The following is a 21,110-nucleotide window of genomic DNA, read 5'->3' as shown; positions in this document are numbered from 1 at the left end:
AGCCGAGAAGCCGCAGTATGCTGATCCTCCCCGTACGCTGTACGGCGCCGAGAAGTGTCGCCGCCGATCCGCACCGAAGGTACGGTCTGAACGCCGACGCCACGGACTCTGCAAGCTGATCCGGCTCATCCACCCGTACCCCTGAAGGTCCCGTACCAACGTCGCGTCCCGACGCCGCGACCGGACCAGACCGAGTACGCTGCCGAACTACGACCCGGACCCATCAACTTGTCTCGCACTGTCCGTCGCGGACCCCACGAACTTAAGGTACTTTGTTCAGTTCGCACCGCAGTGTGCACGTCCCGGACCCCGGAGTCCGCACCGATTGTTTGACTTGTACTTTCTTTGTTTTTAACGCGGATGAGTCGTACACCCAGGAACGAACCGTACAAAGCCTGAAAAGAGTAAAAGAAGCCTACTTTTGCATTTTAAGCCTTTTTGTGCAAGAACATTGAACTTTGAAATAATACTGTGGTTATTTTAATCGTTATTCTGGTCTTTTTTATTTTTTTATTTTTTTATTTTTTTTTGTTTCCTCATAAACCGTTGTTGAATTCTTGAAGGGAGCTTAGGCAACTCAAACTGAAAAGGTCAATCCTACCCGGTCCTGATGTTAAGCGACCAAGTTCAGAAGGAGCCATGCCTGATCAACCAAGTTGCCACTGCTTTCCCAATCCACTCCTTTTCACGCCGTAACTGGCTCCCTGCGTTACTGGGGAGATTTAGGAACCGACAGGGCCCAGGATAAATCATAGGAACACCAAATTACCTTTACCTGTCTTGCCATACCACCAGGGGCTTCCAAATTTTATCAAAACTTGTGGGATCACATGCCATATCTGACTTACTGGTAAAAATAACATGTTTAAGACATTTTGAAAAGGAAGGAGGTATTGGATCCTTCCAGGCTCTGCATATTTCGCGCCTGGCAAGGAGTATGACGTAAAAAATGAACCTTCTGTTGAGATCATCAGTATTATAAGCTACTCCTAGTCCGGAAAGAATAGTGCTAGTTGTTATTACCATTGGTATCTGGAGAACATCCCCCAGAAAGCCCTGTACTGAATCCCAATAATTTTTTATTTCTGGACAAACAGCCAGCATATGCACATCATCTGCAGCCAGGAGTCTACATCTTGGGCAATGATATTCTAGATAAGCGAATTTCATAAGTTTCTTTGGGGATATATATGCCCTATACATAGTGTACAAATGGTTCCGCTTTAAAGTGGCCGGCTTCACCACAGCCTGCAAGATAGTAAATGAATCGATCCAAATATCCACCGAGTCTACACTCTCTGATACTAGTATATTTTTCCATAGCTTTTGTATCTCTGATTCAGAGATGTTCTCGGCTTCTAGCATAGCTGTGTACCAGTATGAAATTTGATTTTTCCACTTATTCTTCCTGTATACTAGATCAAATTTTGGATTAGGGTTATTGAGATTCCAGGGCTTAGTTAACCACCATCTGGACAGCTGATGATGTTTAAACCTAGTAAGTGTACCCCCGGTAAGACCAGATATTGCCTCCCAGCTAAGAAGCTGCGAATCAACCTGGAGATCTCCCCAACACTCAATCCCCGCTGCCCTAAGAGGGCGAGATAGTAGGTCATCGAGGCAGGCCGGTGTTCCTGGAGATTCCCAGATTGGAGCCTGCACTGAGTAATAGGGAATATCAAGCTTCTGCCTCACAAAAACCCAATTTCTAATAGCTGTCCCCAAGATCTTTAGTCTTATTTTTTTTTTAATTTTGGGTCTCCAAACTTAAAAAGAAAATGTGATTGGCCCTGTGGTACATCCCGTAGCAGAGCTTGAAATAATAAACCTAACGATGTTGCCTCTATCTCCCCCGCCAGGGGTCTAAAGTTTTTAAAATGGAAAGCATGGCAATACACCAATAGATCAGGGAAGGCTAAACCTCCTGTTTTTAAAGTTCTCCTGAGCTTCTTCCATGCCACCCTTGGCGATTTTGAATTCCAGATAAAGGAACCCAGTTTCCCTTGCAACTTTTTGATAGATGCAGTATTAAAAGATAAGGGGATGGAATTAAATAGGAAAGTAAGTTTAGGAAGGATGATCATCTTAATTAGATTGACCCTCCCAAAGATATTTAAGGGGAGTGATGACCATCTTTGCAGTAGAGCACAAACCTCCTTAGATACCTTATCCATGTTAGTTTTAGTGATGTCCTCCATTTTATGGGTCAAAAGGACCCCCAGGTACCTCATTTTTAACTTGGCTCCCACCGTACTAACCTCTTGGTTCCACTCCATGATTCAGTTTTATCTTTATTAATGGAATAGCCAGAGACCACCCCGAATTCTTCAGCTAAAGCTATTATTCTGGGCAAGGCGACCCCTGGGTTTGAAGTGAACATAAGAAGGTCATCTGCATATAATGCACATTTTAATTCTAAATCAGAAATCCTAAAGGGTTTGAATGCTAAGTCAGATCTAAGTAAACAAACAAAGGGCTCAATATACAAATCAAACAATAAAGGTGACAGCGGACATCCCTGCCTGGTCCCACGAGCAATTGGTACCCAGTTGGTTAAAAGACCGTTGATTAATATCTTTGCCCGTGGGGAGCAGTAAAGAGACCTCATAGCAGTTATGAACTTGTTTGGAAAGCCAAAGGCATCCAGAACCCTCCATAAATATAGCCAATCTACCTGATCGAACGCCTTGGCGGCGTCCACTGCCGCCAGGGTCAAAGGAAGCCTCTTGCTGATGGCGACATCTATCGCTGCGATAACCTGAAATGTCAGTTCATTTATTTGTCTATCTGGGATGAAGCCCCTTTGATCCTGATGGATGATTGTCTTTACCGTTTTGGCCAGTCTGGCTGCGAGCACGCCGGCAAAAACCTTGTAGTCTGTATTTACCAGCGAGACTGGCCTATAGGATTCGATCTTTAGTGGATCCTTATTTGGTTTCAGGATTAAGGTTACAGTAGCCTCTGCCCATGAGTCGGGAGCATTCCCCCCCTCTGCAAAGATTTTATTGCACAGAGTTGTAAGGACAGGCACTATTTGGTCTATAATTATCCTATAAATTTCCACAGGGAGACCGTCGGGCCCAGCTGCCTTACCATTAGCCATTCTCATCAGCTGAGCTCTGACCTCACCTTCCTTTATGTCCGACGCAAGGAAGCTATAGTTCTCTTCAGCCAGACATGGAAGCTGTATCTTACTTAGCCAGTTTTCTAATAGCAGCGGGGATTGGTTTATTTTAGCAGTGTACAGAGTTTTGAAAAAAGATTCAGCCTCCTCCCTAATTTGCTCATCATCGCTTGTAACAATACCAGAGCTTCCCCGGGTTAGACTAGTGATCAAATTTCTATTTCTGTCCATCCGAGATTTCCAGGCAAGAAGGCGACCACATTTCTCCCCATATGAAAAATGTTGAAGTTTGCTGGCGTCCCATCTACCTTTGAGGACCTTATCCAAGCCCGCTTGATAGTCTGCTCGCAGGCCATCTAGTTCCTTTTGCAGGAGAGGTTTCATGCTGGATTGATTGGCTAAGGCTACTTGGAGTTCCAACTCTTTTGATTTGATTTTACGAAGCTCTTCTTCCTTCTTCTCTTTACTCATCCTGTTCCTCACGATTGACAAAGAGGTCAGCATACCACGCAAAAAAGCTTTAAATGTTCCCAGACCACTTGTTGGGTGGCTGAGCCTGTGTTAATATTAAAGAAGTCCTCAGTCAAAATTATCAGTTCAATTTTTGTCCCATCCTCTAGTAGCATAGATCTATCTAGAGTCCATCTCCTTTGTATTTCTTTTACTTTGAAAATAATGATTAACTCCACTGTTGAGTGGTCCGACAGGATAGCTGGGGCATATTCGGTAGTGTCAACGGCCGCAAGTAACACCTGATCAATAAGGAAAAAATCTATTCTGGAATGGTGGCCATGTCTACGGCTATAGAAAGAGAAGTCCCTCTTTGTGCTGTTTCTAACTCTCCAGACATCCATAAGGTTATAATCTTTAAATAAGTTTTTGAGCTCTCTCCGGGATTTCGATGGGGGTGTAAATTTAACCCTCGATGTTCGATCCAGCTTGTCATCCAAAATCAAATTGAAATCGCCCCCTAAGTTAACTGGCCCTGTGTAATCTAAAAGAGTTGTTCTAAGCTTCAGGAGTGCCCCTGGAAGATCTTGATTAGGGCCACAATATACAGCACATACAAAAGGAATACTCTGACATTGTAGAGACGCCACCAGCCACCTTCCTGACTGATCAGTATCATATTTCACAACCTTAATCCCTGCATTAGCTTTGATCAATATTGCTACCCCTCTAGTGCTACCATTCTGGTCTGAACATAGGACTTCTTGTATCCACCTAGCCCTTCCCAGTCCGGACTCACACTCCCTTCTCTCTAAATGGGTCTCTTCCAATAAACAAACCCGAGCCCCTGTCTTAAATAAATATTCCTTAACCCTTAAGAGTTTCCTCCTGTCTCTTAGGCCATTCACATTCCAGCTAATAAACTTAATTTTGTTATTCATATTAACCATTCCACCTACCACCACAAGCCCTGCTCCCTTCCATATCCAGTATATTCATTAATGTGTATATGAGAATTCTTTTTTTCCCTTTTACCCCTGCCACCCTACAAGCCACCCACACTCCCTCCTCTCTAAATGGGTCTCTTCCAATAAACAAACCCGAGCCCCTGTCTTAAATAAATATTCCTTAACCATTAAGAGTTTCCTCCTGTCTCCTAGGCCAGCTGACACCATGCCAGAACTTAGCGCGCCCAAAAAGCCAATTCTCGTGCTTCAATTTAAGCTCCTTTGCATGTACTTGTGCTCACTGATTTGTTTGTATTTGTTTGTATTTGTAGCTCAGTTCTAACCTAGCAGTGCCGACACCCTCACGAGTACCACAACCCCCCAACACTCTCACCGCTGTTTCAGGGAGCTCGGCGGTTTCCAAAAACACCATCAGAGCTGAATACTCCCAGCGCCTCCCGTAGTCCTAGTGCAATAACATTCACTCCTTCACGCCGGTAGGGAGGCTGGGAGGCAGGCAGGCAGCGCAGGCGGGGCCAGCCGTAGCTTGCAGAACCGGAATGGAGCAGGTCCGTCGTGTGGGGAGGAACATACGGGAAAAAAAGGAAAGGAAAAACGCAAAAAGTTTAGAAAGAGGATTGTGCGTTAAAGGGGGTCATAATCACCCGCTCACCGTGTAAGATGCCACTGTCGTCCGCATAAAATCCGCATTTCACCTCGGGAGATCACCGGTCAGATTGGAGCTCCCTGCGGACGGCGTCAGCCCCCCGCCATGTTCCTCCTCGTAGCGGCCTAGAGTGATCCTCATGTTATTCTGGTCTTGTGCTTAGCCTTATATAAAGAGAACTATTTTTGATATAACCTTGACTGGTGTCCATTTGTGGTGTGTCATTGTATTACTGTATGTGTTCACAAATGCTTAACCTATAGCGCCCTGAGAATAGTCTTGACTGCTTGCGCCACACTACCTAAAGGGTGATCAGGGGTTATTTGAAAGGGTGATCCCCTTATCCTGACTTAGAAGTAAGAGTCCCTGCTTGTCACAAGTGCATACCTGTGCCAACCAGAGACCCCCATTTCTAACAACAAGAAATGCTATAAGTTAGAGGGAAGTGATGATAGGCCACTCCCTCAATGCAGTAGAAGGTAATTGCATGCACACTTAACAGTGTCTCACATTCATAGTGTCTACATACTCATAGAGGAATCTAGTAAACAAATTTAGTGAGAAGTAATTAATAAACTGATCATGATGTAAATCTGTATTTGCTAATTTGTTAGTCACATTCACTTTTTCATGTACTTTTATTGTTTCAGTACTTGTAGTCACATGAAAGTTAGAATTGGAATAAACATGATGAGGTAGGTTTAGCATTATTAAGATCAAGACAATTATTATAACAAAATCAGTCAAAAGCAAGCACAGATACGTTTATTCCTTAGTGAAGACTGATTTGGACCTCCAAACTCAAATCTAGAAGTACTCATTTTTTTTAAAGAATGCTTTGTATCGTAAGGTTTTACAGAAGCGGTTTTAAAACAGAAAGTGTAAAATTCTTGTTCACAGTCGTTTGCAGCTGCTAAATAAGTTCATTCTGGAGCTGCATATCTTTGACTTAGTATTCTTGCTCTTTTTGTTCTGCACACTGAGGTTTCCTCTCTGTCTGTATCACTTTGCTCAGATGGACTTGAAACTTCAATCACAGTTGAAGGTATTCTTCCTGTGGTCAGTATGTGTCTCAAACTTTCAGATTTTTTGGGCCAACGGTCTCATTTTGCACTTGTTTTCCTGGTACACTTTTCACATTATCTAAGTCAATACTTTGCTTAGTTAGAACCCCTTCAATTTGACACTCGTTACCAACCGTGACCAACCTGCCTTGACTATCGTCTGAACCAGTGTTTCAAGACCCAGTGGCTGGTACCCCTTCTCGTCTGTGATCGATCTGAATGGGATGTCTCTGTGTCACCACTGGTTAGTCCACCACAAACCCTACACTTTCAAGAGGACATGGGACTCGACGAGTGTGGGCAGCATGCACCCAATTAGGCAGACCACCACATTTCACAGCTGTTGAGGTTGCAAGTATCACTCGATAAGGCCCATGCCAACAAGGTTCCAAGCAGGATTTTCATACTTGCTTCTTTACCAGTACCCAGTCATCTGGGCACAGGTCAAGGCACTGCTCCTGTTGTGCTGGAGTTGCGACTTCCCACAACAGCCAATCTTTTACAATAATCGAGTATCAAGTCGTCAGTAATATTCACAAACTGATTTGCTGGGACCGTAAGCTGTCTCATAGTCATGCCTATAATGATCTTGTGAGGGTACAGTCCAGTTCTTCTGTCGGGATGCTTAGTAAACTCATCAAAACCGAAGGGAGAGTATCAGGCGATTTCAAGGATGTGGACGCATGCATTTTTGCCAGTCGGGCTTTAGAGTTCCATTTACCTGTTCAACCACTCCAGACGCCTCACGTCGATATTTACAATTCAGTTCAATTTGTAATGCAGCACATAGCATTCGTATTACTTCATTATTAAAATGTGTACCTCTATCCGATTGCAAAGAGGTCGGAAATCCAAATTGCAGCATCAACTCTCTAAGAAGTAGTTTGGCTACTGTTAGACTGCCATTGCGTCTTGTAGAGTAAACTTCCACCCAACGAGAGTAGAAACACACTATCACAAGGATGTATTTTAATTTATTACAGGGGGCATTTCAACAAAGTCAATCTGCATTCAGCTAAAAGGACCTCCTGTTTTGCCAAAATAACTTGTACTGACCGATGTTTTTGTTCCTGCATTTCTTTGTTGATGTTGGAAGGCGACCTCAGAGGGGCCCGGAGGGGGCCCTGACTGCCCTGAGACCCACCCTCGAGGTATCGTAGCCGGGCACTGGCGGGAGACTCCTCAGGGGAGGAACCTCGTATCTAGGATCGCACACTCGGCACCACACGACAGAGAGACACCACACGAGGAGTTCTTACGAGCAAATCTTTATCAGATTGGAGTGGTAGGATCTTTATGATCAGCACGGCAAATATATAAAAGCAGAGCGTGGGCTCTCAGAGTCTTGGAGGGGAGTAGGAGGTAGCGGGAGAGTCTTTGGGGATATGGATCAAATGCAGGAGCGTACCTGTCGCACAGCTCACAATCCTCGAGCTGGGGGATACGCTTGTCGTCGTGGGGTCCGGCGGGACCAAGAGAGTCTGTGGGAGCCGCGAGTCACTCAGCAGGGCTCGGATACAAGTTCGGTGGTCTTACGATCTTCGAGGAGCCGCGAGTCACTCAGCAAGGCTCAAGCACAAGTTCGGAGGTCTTACAATCTTCAGGGAGCCGCGAGTCACTCAGCAGGGCTCAAGCATAAGTTCGGGGGTCTTACGATCTTCAGGGAGCCGCGAGTCGCTCAGCAGGGCTCAAGCAAAAGTTCGGAGGTCTTACAATCTTCAGGGAGCCGCGAGTCGCTCAGCAGGGCTCAAGCACAAGTTCGGAGGTCTTACGATCTTCAGGGAGCCGCGAGTCACTCAGCAGGGCTCAGGTGTTCCAAGGCGAATCTGCCGGACAGTCCCAGAGCACCCCTTGTTATAGGGCGACTCCTCTTTGATGTCCGGAGTCCGTGCAGGCAGGGGTCTTGTCACCTGGGGGTCGCTTGTTGGAGTTTCCTGCCATTGTCTTTTGATCCTTTCAGGGCCGGGTCGGGAGGAGTCCCAGACACCCAGCAGGCGTGAAGCCAGCCCTCGGGGAGGCCGGCAGGTCGATCGAAACCCACCGTCCCAGGGAAGCGCAGAGGTGTGATAGAAACCGCTCCTCCCTCTCTCATCCCAAGGGGAGCGTGATGTCCTCCAGCCGGAGTGGCGCCTCTAGGCCAGGGTCGTGCTGGGGCCGGGCGGCCATCTTGTTGCATGAAGTGGGCACGAGGGCCCGGTGTGGCCGAAGGGCAGAAGGCCACGGACGGGGAAGCCCGGGTTGGGTACGTGCGAGTTCTGGTGGGAAGGATCGGCTAGGCCGTGGGTTTGGGGGCTGGTGTGAGGTGCAGGGGTCAGGTCTAGCTATGTTACGAGGGCCGGGTCTAACATGCGTCCCCCCCAGCTGAAAGCCGGAGAGAACTACCCATCTTCTTGGGGGTTCTCTTCGCTGAGGCGGAAGAACCGGGAGAGGCCATCGGCGTTGGCGTGGTCAGTCCCAGAGCGATGTTCCACGGTGAAATCCATCCCCTGGAGGGAGATTGACCACCGCAGTAGCTTGGGGTTTTCTCCTCGCATCTGCATGAGCCATCGCAAGGGCGATGCTCGGTTTGGACCTTGAAATGGGTGCCGAACAGGTAAGGGCGTAGTTTCTTGAGGGCCCAGACTACGGCGAATGCCTCTCGCTCGATGGTGCTCCATCTCTGTTCCCTGGGCAATAGCCTTCGGCTGAGGAAGGCTACGGGCTGGTCTAGGCCTTGGTCATTCACCTGGGAGAGGACTGCCCCGATGCCATGCTCGGAGGCATCAGTTTGTACCACAAACTCTTTGGAGTAGTCGGGGGCCTGGAGGACGGGGGCAGTACACATGGCCGCTTTCAGGGCCTCGAACGCCTCTTGGCAGGCAGGGGACCATTGCACCTTCTTGGGCTGCTTTTTGGACGTGAGTCCCGTGAGGGGACCGACCAGGCTGCCGTAATTCCGGATGAATCTCCGGTAGTAGCCCGTGAGGCCCAGAAAGGCTCGGACCTCCGTTTGGGTAGTGGGGGTTCCCAGGCTAGGATGGCGTCGATTTTGGGTTGTAAAGGGACGACCTGCCCGCTTCCGACCTGGTGCCCCAGGTAGGTTACCGAACCTTGCCCAATCTGGCACTTGCTGGCTTTCATGGTGAGGCCTGCCTGGCGCAGGGCGGTCAGCACCCTACGAAGGTGCTGGAGGTGCTCACTCCACTCAGAGCTAAAAACTGCGATATCGTCGAGATATGCGGCACTGAATTTTTTCAGCCCGGCCAGGACTCTATTTACCAGTCGCTGGATGGTGGCCGGGGCATTTTTCATCCCGAAGGGCATCACGCGGAAGCGATAGTGCCCATCCGGGGTGGAGAAGGCGGACCGCTCCTTGGCTCCTTCTGTGAGCGCAATTTGCCAGTAGCCGCAGGTGAGATCGAAGGTGCTGAGGAACCGAGCAGCCCCGAGCCGGTCAATGAGCTCGTCGGCTCGGGGAATGGGGTGGGCATCGGCTCGGGTGACTTCATTGAGTCCCCGGTAGTCCACGCAGAAGCGGAGTTCTGGTGCGACCCCGGGGCAGCTGCTTTTGGGACCAGGACCACGGGGCTGGCCCAGGGGCTGTCTGAGGGTTCGATCACGCCTAGGGTCAACATTTTCGAGACTTCGGCTTGGATACAGGACCGGACCCGATCAGGGACTCGGTAGGCTCGGTTTCTCTCTGGGGGGCTGTCCCCGGTATCCACATCATGGACACACCAGTCGGTGACCTTGGGGACCAGGGAGAAAAGGTCCGGAAACTGCCCTAGGAGCTGGCGGCAATCCTCACGCTGCTGGGGAGTGAGAGACAGGGAGAGGTTCACTCCCTCTACGGAGCCGTCCTTCTCTTTGGTGCACAGGAGATCGGGGAGAGGATCTGACTCCTCCTCGGACCCATCATCAGTGGCCAGTAGGATGCTCAGCTCGTTCGCACAAAGTGGGGCTTGAGGCGGTTCACGTGGAGGACCCGGAGGGGGTCCCGGGGGGACTGGACGTCCACCAAGTACGTGACCTGGCTCTTCCGCTCAACCACTTTGAAGGGCAGGGTCCATTTATCCTGGAGGGCGCAGGGTTTCACGGGGGCCATGACCCATACCTGCTGGCCCAGCTGAAACTCGACCAGAGTGGCGTTCTGGTCATACCAGCGCTTCATCTCCTCCTGACTCGCCTCCAGGTTGGCCTCGGCCATTTCTCGGAACCTTCTAGTCTGATTTCGGAGGGTCAGGACGTAACGGAACACATCTCGGGGGGGGCCCCGAGGCGCCGCCTCCCAGCCTTCCTTGACCAGGCTGAGGGGCCCCCTGACGGGGTGCCCGTAGAGTAACTCAAAGGGGCTGAACCCCAAGGATTTCTGGGGAACTTCGCGGTGTGCGAATAGGAGGCAGGGGAGCAGGATGTCCCACTTATGCCGGAGGGGCTCTTCCAGGCCCGCGATCATCCCTTTCAGAGTCCGGTTAAACCGTTCTACCAGGCCATTTCCTTGGGGGTGGTACGGGGTGGTGAATTTATAGGACACCCCGCATTGTTGCCATAAGGACTTCATGTATCGGGAGATAAAGTTGGTTCCGCGATCGCTCACGACCTCGCGGGGGAAACCCATGCGGGAGAAGATTCCCATCAACGCCCGGCCCACCACGGGGGCCGTGACGGTGCGCAGGGGGATGGCCTCAGGGTAACGGGTGGCATGGTCCACCAGGACGAGGATGAACCGGTGCCCTTGGGAAGTTGGGGGGTCCAGGGGCCCTACAATGTCGATCCTGACCCGCTCAAAAGGGGTACTGACGACAGGGAAGGGTTGGAGGGGAGCCTTGCTCTTCCCACTGGCCTGGCACGTGGGACAGGACTTGCAGTGGGCTCCTACATCTGCTTTCATTCTGGGCCAGTAGAAGTGGGTCACGAGGCGACTGTACGTTTTGTCCTGGCCCAAGTGGCCTGCGAGGGGGACATCGTGGGCCAAGCCCAGGAGGAGGTTTCGGAAGCGTTGGGGTACCACCAGCACCCGGCCGGACCCTAGCTCCACCGACTTCTGTTCGCTGTACAGGAGGTCATTCTCCCAATACACCCGGTGAGCCCCAGTCTGGTCGCCTGCGGCCTGGGCCTCTGCCTGTTGCCGGGGCCCGTCCAGGGAGGGGCAGGTAGCCTGCTCTCGGCAGAACTCTTCTCGGAAGGGGCCCCCCTCGTGGCGCCACTGGGCTAATTCGGGCAGATCGACGAACTCGGTGACTGGGGTGGAGTCGGAAGGCGGGGGCTCGTCACTGGCGATCGACTCTTCTGGTGGGGTAATGGGGGGACCCTCGGCTGGGACCATCCTATCTTCAGGGGTCGGGGCGTCGTCGACTTCCCTCAGGGGGGTCAGTCGAGCCACCATGGATCGAGTGGTGGCGCACACCCACTCAGGGAGGCCCATCATCCCTAGATGGGTCTTGCGCTCAACTTGTCCCCAGGGGGAACTTTCCAGGTCGTTCCCCATTAGACAGTCGACGGGCTGGGAGGTTCTCACTGCAACCTTCAGTTTACCGACCACCCCTCCCCACTCAAAGGGCACCAGGGCTACCTTACATAGGCTTTCTGTGTTGTCGGCTGAAATGACAGGGCAAAAGGCGTTGGGGAGGACCTGGTCTTCGTGTACTAAATGGCTAATGACACCGGTGATGCTGGCCCCGGTGTCACGGAGGGCTTCTACTTGGTGGCCATTGATCGTTACGAGCTGCCCATATTTCTTTGTGTTAGAGGGCAGGAGGCTCCCAGGGACCATCTCTCTGTCTCGTAAGGATACTAGGGCCATAGCGGCGGGTTCCCACTCCTCGGCCTCCTCAACCTCCTCCCCCAGGGCTACATTGGCTATCTGTCTAGTAGGGGGTGCTGCCTGGGTGGTGCGTGGGGCCATGGGGCATTCAGGGTCGTTGGCGTAATGCCCGGGCTTCTGGCAATGGAAACAAGTGAGTGTTACCCGGTGCCCCCGTCTAAGGGGGGGGCCGGATACAGCTGGTGAGGGTGCCGGAAAAGGTGGAGGTTGGGACTTCGGGGGACTAGCCTGGGACTCTCTCTGCCCTCCCTGGTTTCCCCCCCCTCTCTGGCGGGGTGGACCCTGACTGGCTCGGGGGTACTCTCCTACAGGGCCCCGGGAGACCCGGGTGTTGGTCCAGCGATCAGCCTCGACAGCCAGCTTTCTTGGGTCCGTGAGCTTGCTGTCGAGCAGATGCTGGTGGAGTTCCACAAAGCCGTTGGCCGCCAGGTGTTCCCACAGCATAAGGTCTGTTAGTTCTTCCAGGGTGGATACCTTGCTGCCCTTGATCCATCCATCGAAGGCGCGGCTGAAGAAATTCACATATTCCACCCAGGTGGTACCCGGGATCTTCCTGCAGTCCCGGAACCGCTGGCGGTACATCTTCGGGGTGAGGCCGTACCTTGTGAGGAGGGCCGCTTTCATGTGTTCATAGGATGTTTGCATGGAGGTGGGTAGGTCGAGCAGGGTGTCTCTCCCTTCGCTCAGGAATCGTCCCCATAACCCAGCCCCCCAATCCTTCTGTGGGACCCGATGGGAGGCCATGGCAACCTCGTATGCCCGGAACCACTGCTGAATGTCATCATTTTTGTAATATCCTTTGACCACAATCCTTGGGGATGTGGACCTTCTGTTCCGTCGGGGCGGCAGCCTCCCGGTTCCCCGGGGGCCGCGTTTCTTCGCTTCTTGCTTTCAGTTCTATTTCCTTCAGGCTGCGTTCATGTTCCAGTTGAAGTCTCTTTCCCTCGTTTTCTCATTGGAGTTTCTTCTCTTCTAGTTCTCCTTAACTCGCAACTGTTCTACTGCTAGCTTTTTCTCGGCTAATTTCAGCTCGCCCTGAATTTTGAGTTTGGCTAATTCGAGTTCGTGATGGCGACTTTTTTCTCTGTCTGCGAGTTCCTCCGGGGATAGGCCCCCGTCTGGTACGAAGCCTCGCACCTGGTTGCTGCTGCGTTTTCCTTGGGAGGGTCCAGGTTTGTCGTGGGGCTCCCCCGCTCCTTCTGGCCGGGAGGCTCCAGAATCCACCCAAGCTTTCAGTGCCTTTTGCATATCTTCTTTGGTGTTGAGACCAGTGGTAGCGATTCTGAGTTCCTTACAGAATTGTTTTAGTTGTTTGTGAGTGTACTCTTCCAGCTGTACTGGCGTCGTCTTCTATGAGAACCACGGCGTTTCCTTCTGCCATCTTTGTCGGTAGTGCGTCAGCCGTTCACGGTACGATCTCTAGATTATGGGCCCGAATCCCGTCGCTTGCCACCAATGTTGGAAGGCGACCTCAGAGGGGCCCGGAGGGGGGCCTGACTGCCCTGAGACCCACCCTCGAGGTATCGTAGCCGGGCACTGGCGGGAGACTCCTCAGGGGAGGAACCTCGTTTTTAGGATCGCACACTCGGCACCACACGACAGAGAGACACCACACGAGGAGTTCTTACGAGCAAATCTTTATCAGATTGGAGTGGTAAGATCTTTATGATCAGCACGGCAAATATATACAAGCAGAGCGTGGGCTCTCAGAGTCTTGGAGGGGAGTAGGAGGTAGCGGGACAGTCTTTGGGGATATGGATCAAATGCAGGAGCGTACCCGTCGCACAGCTCACAATCCTCGAGCTGGGGGATACGCTTGTCGTCGTGGGGTCCGGCGGGACCAAGAGAGTCTGTGGGAGCCGCGAGTCACTCAGCAGGGGTCGGATACAAGTTCGGTGGTCTTACGATCTTCGAGGAGCCGCGAGTCACTCAGCAAGGCTCAAGCACAAGTTCGGAGGTCTTACGATCTTCAGGGAGCTGCGAGTCACTCAGCAGGGCTCAAGCATAAGTTCGGGGGTCTTACGATCTTCAGGGAGCCGCGAGTCGCTCAGCAGGGCTCAAGCATAAGTTCGGAGGTCTTACGATCTTCAGGGAGCCGTGAGTCGCTCAGCAGGGCTCAAGCACAAGTTCGGAGGTCTTACTATCTTCAGGGAGCCGCGAGTCACTCAGCAGGGCTCAGGTGTTCCAAGGCGAATCTGCCGGACAGTCCCAGAGCACCCCTTGTTATAGGGCGACTCCTCTTTGATGTCCGAGTCCGTGCAGGCAGGGGTCTTGTCACCTAGGGGTCGCTTGTTGGGGTTTCCTGCCATTGTCTTTTGATCCTTTCAGGGCCGGGTCGGGAGGAGTCCCAGACACCCAGCAGGCGTGGAGCCAGCCCTCGGGGAGGCCGGCAGGTCGATCGAAACCCACCGTCCCAGGGAAGCGCAGAGGTGTGATAGAAACCGCTCCTCCCTCTCTCATCCCAAGGGGAGCATGATGTCCTCCAGCCGGAGTGGTGCCTCTAGGCCAGGGTCGCGCTGGGGCCGGGCGGCCATCTTGTTGCATGAAGTGGGCACGCGGGCCCGGTGTGGCCGAAGGGCAGAAGGCCACGGACGGGGAAGCCCGGGTTGGGTGCGTGCGAGTTCTGGTGGGAAGGATCGGCTAGGCCGTGGGTTTGGGGGCTGGTGTGAGGTGCAGGGGTCAGGTCTAGGTATATTACGAGGGCCGGGTCTAACAGTTGACATGTCACACATCTTTGACACAAACTCACTGCAATGGCTCTGAATCAGGGATTATACGAGGTCTGTCAAAACAGACATAGCATAGCATCTCTTCCCACATGTGCAGGACCATGGCAGTTCCTTGCCATAAGTGACAACAGACTATCTGGTAAAACTGGTCTCCCATCTGTGAACACCCAAAGTTCATCCTCTTTTTTGACTAATGCTTCCTGCTTTAATTCACCCTTCTCTTTCAATTTGGGGTACTGCATCTTGTAATTCTTTGATCTCTTCCCAGGTTTCTACAATTGAAAACATTAGTCTGAATTCTGTGTCATCAGACTGCTCTTGCAAAGGTTCCCCATTGAATGCATACGAATTTAGAGCGCAATAGCGTGCAGTCTCATCTGCATAACGATTGCCAGCCGTCACATAATCATGACCAGGTTGGTGGGCGGAACACTTCACCACCGCAATCTGCACTGGCAGTTGTAGTGCCATCAGATGGTTTTTCACACACTCTCTGTTTTGTATGGGCAAACCTGAAGAGATCATCTACCCACGTTGAGACCACAACTGCCCGAAATCGTGGACAGCCCCAAAACCATATTGACTGTATGTAAATATGGTTACTCTCATTTGTTCAGTAATGCTGCAAGCCCTTGTAAGTGTAATCAATCAATTCAGCCACTTGTGATGAATCACTCCTTTCAACCACAATGCTTTGACTACACACACCACAGTACAGATGGCATATGCAGCTAGCAAGGTACCTCCAGAAACTCTCATACAAGATTCATCCACAAACAGAGCGCGATCTGACTCAGGCAATGTGACATCTTGGATGTCAAGACGAGGTTTGGTACACAGTTCAGTCACATCCAAACAATCATGATCCTCTTCGTCCATCACAACTTCATGACCTGGAAACGGCATCAAGGTAGCTGGATTCAAACTTGTGCATCTTGTCACAGTCACATTTTCTGCTCCCAAAATAACTTGCTCGTATTTGGTTAACCATCTATTTATAAGATGTTGTGTTCTAGTTCGAGTAAGCAGAATCTCGACAGAATGAGGTACATACACTTTCAAAGGGTGACCCATCACAATGTTCTCACACTGTTCCAAACTCACATATGTTGCAGCAAAAGCTTTCAAACATCCAAGCAATGCAGCAGCTACAGGAACTAATGTAGCTGAAAAGTATGAAAAAGGTCTGCAAGCATTTCCATGCATTTGTGTTAGAGCTGATAGTGCACAACCTTCGCACTCACTGCAGAACAATGTAAACCTCTTGTAAATTCACAATGCTGGAGCTCCACACAAATTGTCTTGCCGTTCATGAAAAGAAAGCGTGCATTCTTAGTCCCATGGAATAGGATCTCATCCCATGCAATGAGATCAGGAACATCTTTGTGTGTAAGGGCCCGATTCACAGAACTAACTTAAGACAAAATCCTAAACTTACTACCATTTTGGTATTCACAGAAGGCACTTACTCATTTTGTTATTCACAGAAGGCACTTACTCATTTCGGTATTCACAGAAGTTAGGAGTCCTAACTTTAGGACTCCTAAATACCTTCGGTGAATACCGAAAGTCTTAAAATTAGGATTTTTCTCAGTTTAGTAGTAGTATAGTTAGGACTCCTAACTTTAGGACTCCTAAATGCCTTCTGTGAATACCGAAAGTCTTAAAATTAGGATTTTTCTCAATTTAGTAGTCCTAAGTCTAAACTTAGGACTACTAAATTGAGAAAAATCCTAATTTTAAGACTTTCGGTATTCACAGAAGGCATTTAGGAGTCCTAAAGTTAGGAGTCCTAACTATACTACTACTAAACTGAGAAAAATCCTAATTTTAAGGCTTTCGGTATTCACAGAAGGCATTTAGGAGTCCTAAAGTTAGGAGTCCTAAACTTAGGACTACTAAATTGAGAAAAATCCTAATTTTAAGACTTTCGGTATTCACAGAAGGCATTTAGGAGTCCTAAAGTTAGGAGTCCTAACTATACTACTACTAAACTGAGAAAAATCCTAATTTTAAGACTTTCGGTATTCACAGAAGGCATTTAGGAGTCCTAAAGTTAGGACTCCTAACTTCTGTGAATACCGAAATGAGTAAGTGCATTCTGTGAATACCAAAATGAGTAAGTGCCTTCTGTGAATACCAAAATGGTAGTAAGTTTAGGATTTTGTCTTAAGTTAGTTCTGTGAATCGGGCCCTAAGTCTTTAAAGTGGCTTGGCTATCAGGAAAATGATTGGTATTCACTGCTTTCAATAACCAACCATTCCCATAAACATTCCATCCCCTTTTAGGGCACTTGGCGGATTCATCTGCAGAATATCAGTGATCCGATCCAGTGACACCTTCCTGACTCCTTTTTCAATATTGGTGTCCCAAATAAAGAACTACTCTTTTGCAAAATTGGATTTTTGCGGGTGATACCATATGTCCCCTTATTGCCAAATAATTCAATAAAGCAATAGTGTCATAAACGCAATCCTCTTTAGTACCAGAAGAGACCAACAAATCATCTATGTATTGCACCAGAACAGAGTGATTTAGCATTTTCAATGATTGTGACGCGAATCAATGTCATCTGCACAATATTTTGCATAACAAAGAATCTCATTAATGGGTTTACTTTGCCAACGGATCAAATTGTGTTGTATCATGGAACTTATTTCATGTCTTAAGCCATACACAAACCAATACATAAAAATGTCACCATTTTCTTTTCGGTCACGTTCTCAGTTCCTCTATATTATTTGAAGGCCTGCAAAAGCCTTTTGTAATAAGTATGCACTGTCTCCTTTAATTCCTGCATGCTTCTGTCTATTTTTACCCAATCGATTTCTTTCAGCGAAATCTTTGTTTTCAGATAAGTAATAACCTGATTATACTTTCTCATCACTTCCACCTATAGCCCACCAGTTTTTGAATCGCTGGCCAATCAACAGCAATTTTACGTTCAGTCCACAAATCAGTTGGTACTACAATATCAGAGTGTCCAAATCTTTCAACAAAACCTTTGACACCTTAACATATTTTTCCACTTGCTTGTACCATTCAACAGGCTTCTCCCTCAATTTTGGAAAGTCATTTGTAAAAGACAAAATATCCTGACTACACCAAGGGACAAGAACATATCCTCCACCTGGCACTTCTCTCATAGGATATGCTGTTGCTTCTGCCTCTCCCTTCTCTTTTTACATCATTGGGTATAGAGGCAAAACCATTGCCATATCTTCTTTCTTTATGGCCCATCTGTCTTCCCATCTTTCTACTTCTCCCCATGGTTTCAAGGTAGCTAAAAGTTCTTTAAACTGTAATCTCTTTCCTGAAGGCTTTAGTCTTTCTAGATCTTTGTCAATAAAATCCAATCGATATGTGTATTGTAAGGCCTTTGATTTCTCTACATCTCCTTGCACATGAATAATAAAAATAATTATTCATCACGGTAATTCACCAACCTTTCTGGACTAATTGTTCCCAATATAATTTCTTCCAATTCCACTTTTAGTCTGCTTAGATCTATATTAGTATAGGCATCATTCTCCACTAATTTTTCTTTTCGACTCACATTACCCTTTGTACTAGCTATAGGAATAATGTCCCTAATCCAATCATCAAGTTCCTCTGGTGATGGCCCAATTGATGTACCAATCTCCTCTCTATGAGACTCCCCACTAGTTTCTCCTGTTCGTCGTGTTACGTGACTTTTTAATTTTTGATTTTCCATTGGTAAAACCTTTCCCGTTATTACCTGGGGACCTCTATTTGACATTTCAAAACTTTTCTCTGAAATGTTAATTAATGATTCTACTTCCCCTTCTATGGTGGAGTTCAGTCTCTCCCTCATTCCCTCATCACTCCTTGTAATTTTTTTCTCTTGTGTAAATTATATATTCTGATCCTAATCCACTTACTTCTTATTTATCTCTGTTGAGGAATGATCATGTCCCACTGTCCCACTAGGTATCATTATAGGATGCACTTGTGAAACTCCTCGTCCTGTCTGATATAATGGGACAATTAGACCTATGGCAAGTGAAATGGATAATGCATCTGGACTATTTGTTATAACAGAATCTAGAAATCCTGCTCCTTTCAGAGGTTGTCTTCCAGACAAAAATATATTTCCAGAGCCAAATCTAAGGTTATAGGTGGTGTTTCTGGGGTAATACCTACAAACCGGTCTGTTCTTCATTATAAGGTGGAGGTCTATTCAACAATAACTCATTCAACAATTCATCATCTATTTCAGCAAAATTTTCTTCTGTTAATATGAGAACCTGTGTTTGTGGCTCCTCAATATGTTTACATGTTTTTCCTTCCTTATTCTCGCCAACCATTACAGGATACATTTGGGCACCCTTGGCAACATCCTGCCTCCACATCTTTTTCTGTGAATCTCATTTCGCTTCTACATATCTATTTAAAGTATTCTTATATCTGCCTTGAAATTTCTCTTTCTCTCTCCTATGGGCTTCATGTTCTCATTCTTTGACAGCTTCATATTGCATAGGTCTAGGTGTTGGTTTCATATCATTCCTCTGTCTTCTCAAGCGTTCAATAATCTGTACATTAATTGTTCCATATTGTGGGAAAGCTAAGGGACCAGTCTTTTCAGTGTATTTTGCTCAATTCTCTAACAAGGTACAAGTGTGATATCCCTTCTCTAGAGACATATGCAGAGCTACAGGAACTCCTTCTCTAGTAGAAATAAGCTCATCCTTGCCTATTAAGGACCATAATCACTTTTAAAAATACTCCCTTTACAATTCTATTTGTCTTTTTCTTTTCATCAATTTTCACACAAACCAACACAAAACATTAAACAAATCTTGTCTGCTCCATTAAAAAGAATTATAGATACTCATAAAATCAAAGATTTCCATTCACTCCCAGTAAAATGTCGACTAGCGCAATTTCGCCCTTTGAGTAAAAATCCCTAGAACTCCTCCTGGTGCACTCAAGAAGAAACCCCAATAAGATTTAACTCAATACACTTCCAAAAAGTACCCTTCACTGGTGGTACTGGTGACAACGTCTCACGCACAGCACCCTCTAAACAGCAGACAAACTTACTTAGTGTATGCCACACCAAGACCCACCCGTAGGTGCATATCCCGGGATGTTAGGCCTTGAGTACTCAACTTCAGTACAACACAGATATACAAATTTCACAATATGACATGAGACTTCTATGATCACAATTCCACACCAAGACCCACCCGTAGGTGCATATCCCGGGTTGTTAGGCCTTGACGGACCTGTACTTAACTTCAGTACAACATAGATATACACATTTCACAATATGACATGAGACTTCTATGATCACAATTCCACACTAATCTCATTAAGTTAATTTTTATCATCAATTGAAAAGTCACTGAACCTATAAACTACAAAGAAATCTTTACGACCACATCTCCCAATAGCCAAGTTTCAATCAGACAAACTAACCATTCGACACACTACCAGAGAACTAATGCAGCGCGAAGCTTACCAAATTTGTCATTACCCGTACAACAATCTTATATTACTAGGCTCATCTCATCAAACAACCCTCTTTCTATCTATAGTCTAAACTATCTCTTAGATTTCTACAAACCATGGTCCTCCGATGGATCATTTTGTTGAGATGACTGGGACTAGTATACTAGGAAATGTGAACAATTACTCTATGAGGACCTGAAATAAAATATTTGTTACCTCAAACCTAATTCAATACCTTTCTCAGCTACTGATACAAATGCCTTTAGACAACCAATATGACCAAAAGATGGAGACAGCATCAATATAGATAATTCATAGGAAAAATGTATTTAATTCCTCATGTTACAAAGACAAGTCAAGAAAATACATTTCAAAATCATATTTAATGACAGTGTATTATTACAAGTAGCCTCACAACACAAAACAGAACAGCTGGAAAATCCTCTGTGGAGAGAAACAAGATAGATTTGAGGTTCAGTTATAAATCATTCAAACCAAAGCAAAGCTGATCATTTCAAGTTCGTCCTCAATTAGATCTGGTCAAGTCTGAATAGCAGCACCATGTACCACAGTCGGAGTCAGATAACCTCTCAGCCGAAAGGCTATTTTTCCTGTACAACTTTACCAGCAGGCAAAGTACAGGATTCAAGGTTGCAGTTTGAATGTAGTTCAGTTCATTAGAGTCTATTCCACCCAGTATAGATGGAAAGGGGCATAGGAAAGATAATAGGGATCAAAAGTCTGTCCGACAGCATGTCAGGCAAGAAAGGAAAAATGACAGCCAACTCTTGACTCCTTCCAAATGTTCCAGGTTTACACCACTTAACGTATTAATTTCATCAGTCCATTG

This window comes from Triturus cristatus, chromosome 8 (assembly GCF_964204655.1).
Source record: "Triturus cristatus chromosome 8, aTriCri1.1, whole genome shotgun sequence".
Taxonomy (NCBI): Eukaryota; Metazoa; Chordata; class Amphibia; order Caudata; family Salamandridae; genus Triturus; species Triturus cristatus.
This window is presented reverse-complemented; position numbering follows the sequence as displayed.